Source organism: Garra rufa, chromosome 6, assembly GCF_049309525.1.
Source record: "Garra rufa chromosome 6, GarRuf1.0, whole genome shotgun sequence".
NCBI lineage: Eukaryota > Metazoa > Chordata > Actinopteri > Cypriniformes > Cyprinidae > Garra > Garra rufa.
Genome location: NC_133366.1, coordinates 54,065,635 through 54,078,153, shown reverse-complemented (window position 1 = coordinate 54,078,153; position 12,519 = coordinate 54,065,635).

Here is a 12,519-nt window from a genome sequence, read left to right as displayed (position 1 = left end):
TCACCGTAATAACCGACCACAAGAACCTCCAGTACATTCAGAACGCCAAGAGACTAAATGCCCGCCAAGCTCGCTGGTCATTATTCTTTGCCCGATTCAATTTCCACATTACTTACCAACCCGGCCACAAAAACACCAAAGCAGACGCCCTATCACGTATGCACTCACCTGAACCTACCTCTGACGATCCTGATCCAATTCTACCCCCATCTGTCTTTCTCGCACCCATACTATGGCAGCTGGATGAAGATATACGGGCCGCCACCTTCGAGGAACCTGCACCACCGGAGCTTCCCCCGGGTCGTGTCTATGTCCCAAGCCGTCTCAGACCCCTTCTGCTGGATAGTACGCACACGTCCCCCGGCTCAGGACATCCTGGCAGCAGGCGAACCCTCTCGCTCCTCCAGCAGAAATATTGGTGGCCCAACATGAGCAGGGAAGTGGAACGGTACGTCCAAGGATGTTCGGTCTGCGCCGTCAACACAACCCCACGCCGCTTACCCGAAGGTAAATTACAACCGTTACCTATTCCCCGCCGACCCTGGACACACTTGGGCATTGACTTCGCCACAGACCTGCCCCCCTCTCAGGGTTACACCACAATTTTAGTGGTAGTCGATCGATTCTCGAAAGCTTGCAAATTAATACCTCTCAAAGGTCTCCCCACAGCACTAGAAACCGCAGAGGCACTATTCCACAATGTATTCCGGAACTTCGGACTCCCAGAAGACATCGTGTCCGATCGGGGACCCCAATTCATTTCCAGGGTCTGGCGGGCCTTCTTCCAACTTCTGGGTACCACAGTCAGCCTGTCATCCGGATATCACCCTCAAACGAACGGGCAGACCGAACGGAAAATACAGGAAATCTCCCGCTACCTTCGGACGTACTGTTCCCAACATCAAAACACCTGGAGCCAGTATCTACCGTGGGCTGAGTATGCGCAAAATTCCCTCCGTCAAACCTCTACTGGTCTAACCCCATTCCAATGCATTCTAGGTTATCAACCAGCTCTGTTTCCATGGACTGGAGAGTCCTCCGAGGTGCCCGCGGTAGATCACTGGTTCCGAGAGAGCGAGAGGGTGTGGGACTCAGCGCACGTCCATCTCCAGCGGGCAGTACGGAGGCATACGGAACATGCCAACCGCCGTAGGTTACCCAACCCAGTTTACCTCCCCGGGGACCAGGTATGGTTGTCCACTCGAGACATACGCCTCCGGCTGCCCAGTAGGAAGCTGAGTCCCCGCTACATAGGGCCCTTCACCGTGCACTCACAGATCAACCCTGTCACCTACCGTCTAAACCTACCTCCACATTACAGAATCGCCCCCTCGTTTCACGTTTCCCTACTCAAGCGCCACACTGAACCCCTGTTCCCTTCCTCCACAGAGTCGGAGTCACCTCCTCCTCCCGACCCGCCAGAGATCCTTGGAGATAACATCTACCAAGTCCAAGAAATCCTAGACTCCCGGCGGCGGAACGGCCAGCTCCAGTACCTAGTGGACTGGGAGGGGTTCGGACCCGAGGAGAGATCGTGGATACCCCGTGACGACATCCTGGACCCGACTCTCCTCGAGGAATTCCACCGCCAACATCCCGAACGCCCAGCTCCCAGAGGTCGTGGTCGTCCCCGTCGCCGTTCTTGGGTGCCAGGAGTCACCCGTGGAGGAGGGGGTGATGTCACACCCTCTGCACGTTCCCTCAGCCCCAATCACCACGATCCTCCACCAACCAGCCAATCACCACCACAGCACACCCGTGAACCATCACCAGAATACTAATCACCGTCACCTGCACCGGCAATCACCACACCCTTTATATACCCACCTCTGCCACTCACTCATCGGCTGGTATCGAAGTTGCATGGATGCTTCTCTGTGGATCTTCTCCCCCTCCTGTTGTCTCTCCTGTGCTCCTCGTGGATTCTTCCGATGTTCTCCTGTGCTCCTCGTGGATTGCTCTGATGTTCTCCTGTGATACACGTTAATCGTGTTAAAGGGAAGTGACTATTGCTAACGCTATGATCCTTATGAACTTGAACTCACCTGTTGTGTTTGTTTGAAGATTTGACCACAGAGACCTTATTTCACCCGATTGCACGTGTGTTGTACTGTGCACGTTTGTTAATAAATACCTTGAAAGATACTCACCTTCTCCCTTTGTGTGTGGTCGTGACATGGGCATAATGAAAAGCACCCCCATCTTTAGTACGCTTTGCCATAATACTAAAATATGTATCAGATTGTTCACATGCACAGAAATATGCAGATACACACACATCCTGTTGCAACATTTTTTTTTTTTTTTTCACTACAGTAAACAAGTCAGTGCAATATATGCACAGCAGATATATTTACATGGGACTGAACAAAAATATTCTTACAAAAAAACAGTAAACTGAAAAATAAAATTTCAGAAAAAATATATTACAGTTAAAAAAAAAAAAAAGGTTCTCACCTGTGGTCTTTTTATAGTGCTTACATCCTGATTGAAGTGTTCACAATTAACCATTGAGGTGTTTTGAAATGGCAAGCATGTGACTTTATGTCAGATTGTTGTGTCTTATGCAGAGAACTGTTTTCAGTGCATTTAAAAAGTGTCATTTTGAATTGCAAAATGTGTGTAAAGCAGAAAATGTGTTTAGATTTTTGGAGACTTGAGAAGAAGTTTTGCTCTCTGTGTGTCAGTTTAAATAATTGTGCTGTGCATGTCATTTTAGTGTGTTAGCAATTGGAAAAAACTGTAATATATATGTTTTTAAAATATATTTATGGTAGGAAATTTACAAAATATCTTCATGGAACATGATCTTTATTTAATATCCCAATGATTTTCGGCATAAAAGAAAAATCGATTATTTTGACCCATACAGTTTATTTTTGGTTATTTCTACAAATATACCTGTGCTACTAAAGGCTGGTTTTGTGGTCCAGGGTCACAAATAATAGTATTATTATTAAATAATATTAATGTGTTTAATTAATACTTAATTACATTAATGAATTAAGTTAGTAAGTAAACATGAATTGATCAGAAGTGGCAGTATATAAATACATTTATATTGTTACAAAAGATTTCTATTTTAAATAAATAGCAATAAATGACAATTTGACAAACAGCTATTTTAAACTGTAACAATATTTTACTGTTGTTATGTATTTCTGAACAATTAAATGCAGAATTGATGAGCAGAAAAAAATATATATACATTTTCCAAAATTTTGATTAAATTCTAATAATTTTTTCAAGACTGATTATTCATGAATTATTCATTCATTCAAACAAACAAGTCTAAATGAATCCATCAGTGTTATTTCAGCATTATTTATATAGTCTAATAGCATTTTCTTTTACTTTTTAGAATTAGCTTTTATTTTTATTACAGTTTTTCTCAATTGCTAAAACACTATAACCAGTCTTTTGAACTAAAATTTCAAAACTATAACGCCATTTCTCAAAAAGCACACCCATTTCCCTAAACATTAAACACTATTCCCTGCTTTGACACATGAGTTATATTTGGTGAACTGTTACTGCAAAACTCTACACACAAATCCCTACATTTCTCAGTGCTTACACCATGAGGTCATTTAGAAAGCACAAGCATTCAATATTGTTCACTCAAGTCTGCGAAGTTTGAGCTCAATTAGCACACAATTACCCAACTGGAAACACTAGGAGTCAAAATTTAGCACACACTAATCAGAATCTTCAATGGAGATAAAAGAGCCAAAGTCAGCTTACAGTGTTTCTCAGTCACTTTGGTGCATTTCTCAGATCAGAAATGAAATTGCCAAAACTACTTGTTCAACATCCACATCATCTAGTCTCTTGTGCACATCATAAAAAGCGTCTCTTTCTTCTGATCAAGTTGTGATTGCTTTGGCACATTCATACAACTGATTATATACATTTGTCTGCGGTTTCCTACATTATCAGTTGCTATTGTCATGTTGCTCAAAATGTATTATATATTTCTCTGTGCAAAAGTCTTACCCCTCAAAACATCAAGTCATTAGCTCATCGTATAAGTCATTACCTACTGTAAATGCAAAATTTTTGATCTAGTTGTCATAAACTGTCAATCATATATTCTACACATTTCTATTAGACTTTTTGTAAATTTGCCATGAATTATTCAAGTGAATCTTGACTTTCACTAATGAAGAATAATATAGATCAACCAATGATAAAGCAGTTCTCTGAAAAAGCTCAAAGGTACATTTCATGAACCTTCAATTGGAAAGCATATATAGACAGAGGACAACGCAGGAGTTACAAATTCTGACAGTGGGCTTTCTCATTTTTATTTTCACCTTTGTGCCCATATTTCTATTTCCTTTTCTTTTCTGTTTCACAATGACGTTGTAATGCATTTTTTTTTTTTGTCAGACCACTAGTACAAGTGTAACTTTGAATCCTATTCAGTCTTTTTCAATCAATATCCCACCTATAGTAATGTGTAATTTTGAAGAGGAAGAGTAGGAGGTGAAAGAGGAAGAGGAGGAGAAGAAGGAGAAGGATGATGACGACAACGACAACATGGAAGAGACAGGAAGGGCAAGGGAAAGAAGACAAGCAGTCTCATATATTTTAGTTGATGGGTGCCAGGGTTGGATTAGGCATGCAAGAGGATTTGACCCCTGCTGCCTGGCCAGGGCTAATTTAGCCTGTGATGCTGAAGAGGTTCTTTGGCCTGTTCCAGACCAAACACAGGATGTTGGGCAGAATAATTATTTTGTTGTTGTTTGCTGTTTTGTTCTGTTTTCTACAGTACATTACTGTAAAGTAAGAAATAAAACACTTGCAAATACATACATTTTTGTTGTGTTCATCATGTGAAAACTTTTTTTTTATTGTTTTAGTAGTATTGTTTTGAATTTATCTCATCAGTGTGTAAAACTGTGTTGTAGTGTGAGTTTTTTTGAGGATTTGTGTGTCATGTCTGAGAGCAAAGTTTGGTTTTTCAGCAAGATTGAGTTGTTTTGAGTGGAGAGCTTCATTTTGACCTCAATATAGGAAGTTTGGGGAATTGAGTTAGGAGTTGTGGATTTGTGTTTAGAGTTTCGCAAATAAGAGGCATAATTTCAAGAAATGTGTTTAAGCAATTGAGAAAAACTGTAATGATGAGCAGAAAAATCTTTTTTATATACATTTTCCAAAATTTGGATTCAATTCTAATATTATTATTTTTTTCAAGATTTCAGCATTATTTATATAGTCTAATAGGATTTTATTTAACTTTTTTGAATTAGCTTTTATTTTTATCAAAATAAAATACAAATTTTATACAAATTATAGAATAAAATTGTTATGTTTAATTTTCAGGGAATATTTTTTATTTTTAGTTTACATTTTTATTTTCTCTGTCAATTATAAAAAAAAAAAAAAATGTTTGCTACCAAATCTGTTTAAACATTTAAAAGTATTTCACAGTATAAATTACATAAAATGTCCCATTTTCCCGTTTTTCACTGTTACCCTGGACCACAAAACCAGTCATAAGGGTCATCTGAAAGTTAAATAAATGAGCTTTCCATTGATGTATGGTTAGGATAGGACAATTTTTGGCTTAGATACAACTATTTGAAAATCTGACATCAAAAAAATTGAGAAAAACCTTTAAAGTTGTGCAAATGAAGTTCTTTGCAATGCATATTACTAATAAAAAAAAATAGTTTGATATATTTATGGTATGGAATTTACCTGAAATACCTTCATGGAACATGTCCTTACATTACTATAACTTAAAAAAAAAAAACATAAATTAATGTTGTGAGAACATTCTCTATTGTAGACAGCACCGTGACTGAAATGCAATCCTCGTAATGCGAAATGCGAGTCTGTTGGTGCTTGATTTTGTACTTTTCATGTCAGATGTGCATCTGCAATGCCTTCAGATCCGTCAAAACTCACTAGAGTCTGAAACAGAGCTGAAGAGCCTGAGACACAGATGATGTTCTGCAGGAGCGCAGTGGGAAAAGAAATGTTATGAGATTGTAAAGGTCATGAGATGTCACCAACCTGAGCAGACGCTGTGGGAATGGTGATGAAAGACAGCAGGATATTTTCCCATTGGTCCGAATGCTCTCTTTTATCATCCACATGTCTTCAAACAAAGCGAAAGGCATCAAGCATTAAAGATAACAACAAGATCAGAACCTCATGATCCCCAGCATGATTGTCCAATTGTCAGCAGTGACACTCATTTACATTAAAGTCACATACATATTACATATTTAAACATTTCTTTATTTTGTAGTTGTAAAATCCTAAAGCTTTCTAATTAGTTCCAAGTAGAGCGCTTCGGTCACTTTAGACCGAAAATTTTTCTGTTTTGAATTTTTAAAAATCACAGCTTAATCGGAATGATATGAAACTCTGTGACTTTTATGCCATTTGGAATGTCAACACAAAAAAATAAAAATAATAAAAATAAATTGAGGGCATGATTCAAGCAGGCTAAGTGGTCGTAAAAAAAAAAAAATAGGCACTCGTGCTTTTCGGTCTAAAATGACCGACCATAGGAAATGAATGGGAAATCAACAAAAATACAAATATTCAGAGAATTTTTGTGTGTACAATCTACAAATCCTCCACAATGCTGAAAAAAAGTACACAGCAGTGAAGGGGTGACACTCTAAAACACACCCATTCATAAACACACACACAGACACAGACACACACACACATTATATACACACCTCTCTTCGGTCACTTTTGACCAAAACATTTTCGGTTTTGAATTTTTCAAAAAATCACAGCTTCATCAGAACGGTACCAAATTCAGTGACTTTTATGGCATTTGGAATGTGAACACACATAAAAAATGAGGGCATGATTCCAAAAAAAAAAAAAAAAATTATTCTCAATGGCAAAAAAATGGATATTAATTACAACATAAATATTAATTTTTACCACAAAACCCTCTCAAAATGCAAAATAAAAAATATTATTAAACAAAAATGAATTCGAATGGTTTTACTGAAAAAAATTACAAGATGCGTTACAGGTGTCCGGTCACTTCTGACCGCGAAGAGTACAAGTGTGACTCCGAAACTAAGAGCACCATAGGGTTAAAAAATAAAAAATAAAAAAGGCACTGTGTATATTAACCTTATATTACTCTATAACTTACATAATAAATTATTTCATTGGTATTACAGCAGTGAACCAATGTTATCATTTAATACAAATTTAAACTATTAAAATTGCTTTTGTTTATTGAAGTAAAGCTGAAATAAAATATAAAAATTAGATTAAAAATTTACACTTCAAAAGTTTTGAAATTAGAAAACTTGGCATATAATTGAAAATAAATACCTACAATTTACTACTGAAATGTAATTATAATAAAGCTAAACAACAACAACAACAACAACAACAACAAACTACAAAAGGACATAACAAAATTACTATATTTTACAATTTAAAAAATTAACTAAAACGCTTATATTAATAATAGTATTTAAATAACACTAATATAATATGTAAAACATTGAAAATTGGCCTACACTACAAAAAATGCTTTTCTTACTTAGATTTTTTGTCTAGTTTCCAGCCAAAATATCAAACAATTCTTAAATCAAGAAGGATTTTCTAGACGAGTAAAAATTATAGTCTTGTTTTCAGAAAAAACAAGTCAAAATTAAGTGAGTTTTTGCTTAAAACAAGCTAAATAATCTGCCAATGGGGTAAGAAAAATAATCTAGTTTTCTGTTTGTAATTGCTTACCCCGGCCCATTGGCAGATTATTTTAATTGTTTCAAGCTAAACGCACTTAATTTTGACTTGTTTTTTCTGAAAACAAGACAATAATTTTTACTCGCCTAGAAAATCCTTCCTAATTCAAGAATTTTTAGATATTTTGGCTGAAAACAAGACAAAAAAATCAAAGTAAGAAAATATTTTTTTGCAGTGTAACTTTTTTTTTTTGTTTAAACTTTTTAAAATCCTAAAACTCACTCACTATATTAACTTTATTAAATACACAATTTCAGTGGTCATACAACCAATGTTATGGTTTAATAAAATTAAATCTACTAAAATAATTTGCGCTTATCGAAATAAAGCTGAAATAAAAGTTAAAAAAATAATAAAATACATAAATTAAATAAAAGTTCAATTATAAAAAAATAAAAAAATAAATAAAGGTAAACCAGTCATAAGGGTGCAAAAAAATTTAAATATTGAGAAAATCACCTTTAAAGTTGTCCAAATGAAGTTCTTAGCAATACATATTCAAAGTTTTGATATAATGAATCTATAATTTTGGCCCATACAATGTATTTTTGTCTATTGCTACAGGTATCACACATTGAAAAAATAAATAAATGAATGAATAAATAAAAATGCAAAAGCACATTAACTTTAAATTAAAAATATAAAAATAAAAGCTAATTCAAAATATTAAATAATACCTAAATGACAATTTTGATTATTAAATTTTGATATATTTATAGTATGAAATATAAAAAAAATCTTCATGGAGCATTATCTTCATTTAATATCCTAATGATTTTTGGCATATAAGAAAAATCAATAAATTTGGCTCATGCAAATGTATTTTTGTCTGTTGCTTCGGATATCCCATATTAATAAATAAATAAATAAATAAATAAAAATGATAATAAAAAGAAATAAAATGAAAAATAATGATTTTTGGCATATAAGAAACATCGATAATTTTGGCAATTCTTCAGCAATTCTTGGAATTATGTTAAATTAAATTCTTTTAATTAAAATGTTTGGTCTCTAAATTATTAAAATATAAAATAGTTTATATCTTGTTATATCTTGAAATTATGACATTTATCTTTTAATCATGAGTTCATGTCTCTTAATTGAAACTTTGTTATCTTTTCCCAGAATTACGAGTTTATATCTTGCACTTTTTTTTGAATTATGAGTTCATACTGTATCTTGCAATTTTGACTTTTATCTCAAAATTATAAGTTTGCATCTCACAACTTTTATTTTTTTTCCCTCTGAATTCAGTTTATATCTCTCCTTTTCTTTTAATTTTTATTTTATTTATATCATGCAATTTTGACTTTTTTTCTCATACAATTTAAATTCTTAGAATTTTGTAGAATTTGTGTCTCTAAATTATGAGTGTATCTTGTTATATCTTCAAAATGATGACTTTTTCTTTGAATTATGAGTTTCTCATAATGTATTTGAATTACGAGTTTCCCATACAATGTATTTTTGGCCATTGCTACATAATATAAAATAAATACATGAATGAATAAATGAATAAAATACAAAAGCACATTACCTTAAATTACAAAATATAAAAATGCTAATTCAAAATAATAAATTATACTGTAAATGGCACTGCAGTGAACAGAATGTGTGTGTGTTTTTTTTATAGGGCTGTTATCAAAGGCTTATTTCATCAGTTATATCTACAAATGTAAAGTCAGACGTCATGACAGCAGTTTAATGTCTCACCCTTTACATCTTCATCCAGCGTCTGCTTCTCTTATGTTCAACTGATGCTTCTGTAGCGACATGAGGGCGAGTAAATGATGAGAGCATCTTCACTTCTGAGGAAACGATTCCTGTAAAGGACGACTGGAGAGGAAAATGATGCACTGGAATCATATGAACTGAAGAACGACTTCTACTGACAATATCATGTCATGCCGAATCAATAAAGCCGTCTGCTGGAGGACTGATTAATAATGGTCAAACCATTTCTTGCTTGAATGAAAGTCTCGTCGTTGATGTTCAGAATCCTTCATGTTGTCTTTCCAGGAGCATGTCAGCAGTAATTGGGCCCAGCTGGAATTGTATCCCACTCGTGATGTCCACTCAGAGCTCCATTAGGATGGTAAAAGCAGTGAAGATCTTACAGATGAAGATCAAACCCTCAGGACATGCAAACCAGACGCCAAACCCTGCAGGAACGCTGGCTTATTTTCTCCTGCGTTCAGCGACTGGAAAATATATTCAGCATCCTTCAGTGACATCTCAGATGTTTCTCCTGAAATGAGGAGAAAATAAAATCACGAGTCACTAGATCATCCAAAAAGAGTCTAAAAAAGAGAGATCTGATAATTTGATGAGAAATGATGAGTTCATATCAAGATCTGAGATTTTAAGTGCAGATATGAGGACAGCTTGAAACAGTTGAGATGAAAATGAAAGTTATGAGCTTATATCCCACAGTTTTTCCTTTTTTCCACCTCAGAATTGAGTTCAAATGTCATTCAGTGTAACAATCTTGTCAGGCATATTTACAACAAAAATTAATTTATGACAAATTACTTTCTGAACTTTACAGGAATATCCTGTTGCACTGAATGATAATGTATCATTAGTAGCAATAGGGGACACCACCTGTCATAATTTGATTGATGGCTTTGACCTTTTGACCTTCCCCCTCCCCCACGCCCCTCCCCCTCCCTTTCCCACGGTGCCCACCCACGTGTTTGACCCCTCGTTGACCTAGTGAACTCTACTGACCTTGTTTTGATGGATTGAGCAGGTGCGATGTCAACGGCTGACAGGTTTATGGGTTGTTGAGAGGATTAACGACAGGGTTTAACAGGTGCGGGATGAACTTCTGACAGGTTTATGGTTGTTGCATCAAATTTACGAGATTCATACCCAGGTGCGGGATTAACTCCTGACGGGTTTATGGGTTTTTGCGGGACCATCCGGTGTTTGGTTGTCATCCCGGTAGAGAAATACAGCAGCTGTGCGTGACCGTCCGGTGTTTGTTGAGGAATGAAGGTTTGTAGAATGTTTCGGCGATTTTACGGTCTAGCCCCCACGTCCGTGTTGTAGGGCATGGGTATCAGATTGCGTTCAGCATAGATAAATAGGGCTTCCCCATCATATCTGCGGAGCATCAGAGCTGTGAAATACATAGACATGGATGCGATACACAAAACTCCTGAGAGGGAATGGGACAAAGATTCTATGGAAGATCTGATTAGGGCACCGAGAAAACCGTACAGCAACAGTTTTAAAATGAGAGAATTTATAAAAGGATAAATATATACACTTTTAAATAATAAAATGATAATACTAATAATAATGCATTTTCTAACATTTGAATCATTAAATCCCTTACGTTTTTACAGTCTAGGGTGAAAAATAAAAGTCAGCGTGCGTGTGTCTGTTTGCCCTCTTTGCTCTCATTCACTCCTTGCAGGTCTGCCCGTGAGTGCTTCATGAGCTAACGTTACACAGTGTTATATGAACATCTCATGTAAAAGTGACCATACATGTAATGGTTGTATATAAATTACCTTTTCAACAATATATTAGTTGCTATAAAAAAATAATAGGAGACAAATAGACACAGCAGTTATGAGTACGTCTTAGTTTGAGAGGACCTGATACCATTTTTGCAGAGGATCCAAATTATTTCTCACAGTAGCTACATCTGTTTTTAAAAAATCTAGATTGGCATACTACGTGAGCATTTGGCGTTTTCCCAGTGAATTGATCGGTGATTCATCAAGAATATGACTCAGTCACTAATCCCCTGTCAACCCTATGGCAACCGTTCTCAGGATCTCTTTAAACATATGCGAGTACACATGTTCAGAAGCCGGAAAAACACATTCTTTATTCAGATGTTTATCTTTTCCATGAATGTTAGTTGTTGTTGTTGCGAGGATTGAAAAATAAAAATAAATAAAACTATAAAAACGTTTAATAATGTTTCAGTCCCTATCACACTGTATGAAAAAGTGACCATACATGTGATGGGTGTATATAAAATACTTGTTCAACAATATATATTAGTTGCTATAAAAAATATTTATTATTGAAAAGTCTCTATTATCACAACAGTTACGAGTCCATAACCGTACGATGAAATATATTAACAAAGTCTTTAATGTTTTAAAAACATAAATGATAACACTCGGGCTCAACAGTGTAACACAATCATGTACACAAACACACATTCAGTCCTCCAAGTCGTATTCTCTTCTATAAATAAGAAATGAATATAAACGATGTGATCACACATGATATTAAATCAAAGAATAACATTTACACTAGTTTTTAGGTAGTAGTAAATATTGTAATGGGGAGCCAACAACGTCAAAATAAGTAAAGGGAAAAATGTATTTTAACAGACCAAAACATATGGATTATGCCTGGACATGCCTGGGCATGTCAGAGGACCTGGACATGCATGGACATGTCAATTTGAAACCGTATCAACCCTTAACCTACCCAATCACAGTAAACTTTCTCTATTTCTATATTTTTTTTATAAACATTATTTACTATATTTTTATAAAGCTTTTGTACTCTACAAAGTGAACACCTACCCGTCACACAAAAAGTTCAACACACTTCCATTTGTAATAAAATATTTTAAGTCATTTAAATTATTATAGTAGGACTCAAGACATTTCATCATAAATCACATTTACGTTGTTGTATCAATGTAATATTCAAATGTTTATACAAATTTGTGATCTGATAAGTCCTATAAACATTTCAACCTAAAAAGTGACTTAAGCACAAACACTCACACAAACAAAC